Below are 2,436 nucleotides of genomic sequence, written 5' to 3' on the forward strand. Positions count from 1 at the left end.
TTCATTAACTTCATTAACAAATTTCTCTAAATTAAACTTTTTTATTCAATTTATTTTTCACTTTCACATTCTAATTATTTATTCAATATTTTCTACTTTTATCTTTTACAAAATTTTGTGTAATTAACATCAAAATATTTATACTATAATAAATTAATCAAATAAAAAAATTCGAATAAACAACTTTTTTTAATCAGTTCCTAAACAACAATAGTTTTATTTTCTCTCTCTTTTTTTTGTTTTTTTAAAAGTCTTTTATTTTGGTATACTTTGCATGCAAAAAAATTACCTTAAGAAACTATGTTACCTACTTCATTTTAAACTTTTGTGATTTGACATACAAAGTGATTAAGCATTAATTTATTTTTGTCTGGTCTGCCATAATTTGCTAGAGAATTACTTAAAACCAACCGTGTTAACAGCATGATAAAAAAAATGTATATTTTGTGTATGTAATTAATTGATAAAATAAAACATCTTTAAGTGTTTGTTTTGGTGCTATTAAATTGATAAAAAAATGATTTTTTTAATAAAAAAAGATCTTTTTTATTTTTTAGTGTGTTTGGTAAATTTCTAATAATAAAAGTAAAAGTATTAGAAAAATAAAAAATTATCTTTTTTGAGAAAAAACAAAAAAATCTTTTTACATAAGATATCCAAATATAAAATCACTTTTACTTTTATAAAAAATTTTTTAAAAAATATCATTTAAAAATAGATATTTTTTTAGAATGACGTCCAAACAAACCTTAAGTTTTATATAACTAATTTTATTTGTACATTCATTATCTCATCTTTAATCATTAAACAGCTAAATAAAAAAAATATAAAAGCAAGTAAATTAAGTAGTCTTTTCTATTATGATATTTAGATAGAAGCCTCCTGAAAAAACATGGGAAACAATAAGAGACACAAGATTAGTATTAGAGCATCTCCAACGGGCAAATAAATGCCCTTTTACTGTGATGTCAGAGAGAAAAGAGAGATTGGGCGTTGGAGAGGAACTCATTTGAGTTTCTTTGCTAAATTCAAAGCAAAGGAGCTCCTCTGAATGGGGACTCCCATTAACCAATATAAATTTGCCAAATGGCAAATAAAATAAAAAATAAAAAATTATATAAAATAATAATTAAATTAATAATTCATATTAATTATTTATATCAAAATTAATATTAAATATTATTTATATTTATATTATTATATTAAATTAGCCGTTGTAAACGTTGTCGTTGTAGAAATAGCTGTTAGAAACTAGCCGTTACTATGTTACCGTTATTATTAATAAATTAATATTTTTGTACTCTATATATACCACTTAGATACACTTCTATTCTCACACTCTCTACTACTCTTCTTCATCTTCTTCCAAGTTTACACAAAATCAAAATTCTGCTACTATTATTTTTTGTTCGAAAAATGGATCCAAACCAACTCAACTCTTTCTTCAATTACTTACAAAACTTTCCTCAAATTTCAAATACCCAACAATCTCAAACCTCAAACTCTCAAGTTCCAAATCAAAACTTCACACTACCAAATACATTTCAAAATCCAAATCCACAAAATCTTTCTAATTTCAATTTTCAAGCTCCTTATAATAATCAATTTCCTATAATCCAACCGCAAAATCAAAATTCACAAACACCCCATTTTTCATTTTCATCCATATTTAACCCCTCTATCGGAAATGTTACTCCAAATGACGTACAACGCCTACTACAAATGGCAGAGGGTCGTGGCTTCCCTGGCATGTTGGGTAGCATTGACTGCATGCATTGGCAATGGAAAAATTGTCCAAAGGCGTGGAAAGGTATGTACATGAGTGGTTATCGTGGGGTTGCAACCATAGTACTTGAGGTTGTAGCATCTTCAGACCTTTGGATATGGCATGCGTTCTTTGGAGTTTCTGGTTCAAATAACGATATCAACGTGTTAGATCGTTCTCCAGTGTTTGATGACATTCTAAATGATTGTGCTCCGGAGGTAAATTATACTATTAATGGTAATAATTATACAATGGGATACTACTTAGTAGATGGCATTTATCCTGAATGGGCCACATTTGTCAAATCAATCTCAAAGCCACAAGGGGAGAAACACAAGTTATTTGCACAATACCAAGAAGGGCAAAGAAAAGATGTGGAACGAGCATTCGGAGTGTTGCAAGCACGCTTTACAATTATACGTGGTCCAGCTCGTTTTTGGGAAAAGAAGAAGCTTGCCAACATAATGAGAGCTTGTATTATATTGCATAATATGATTGTTGAGGATGAAAGAGACACTTATGCAGGAAATTTTGCTCAAGGCTTAGAGTATGATGATGTTGAAAATGGCTTATCACAACCTCAGCTGAGAGAAGAAGATTTTGCACCATACCATCAATTTCTCCAAAGAAATGCCCAACTTCGAAATAGGCAGCAGCATAGACAATTGAAA

General features: G+C 28.8%; 1 protein-coding gene across 1 annotated transcript in view; it reads right to left on the bottom strand.

Moving 5' to 3' along the window:
• LOC107635570 (F-box/kelch-repeat protein At3g06240-like) overlaps positions 1 to 2,436 on the bottom strand; it is a 36,323-nt gene that overhangs the window by 3,034 nt on the left and 30,853 nt on the right. The gene's annotated exons all lie outside the window — the stretch shown is intronic.

Source organism: Arachis ipaensis, chromosome B04 (genome assembly GCF_000816755.2).
Source record: "Arachis ipaensis cultivar K30076 chromosome B04, Araip1.1, whole genome shotgun sequence".
In the NCBI taxonomy this organism is placed as follows: Eukaryota; Viridiplantae; Streptophyta; class Magnoliopsida; order Fabales; family Fabaceae; genus Arachis; species Arachis ipaensis.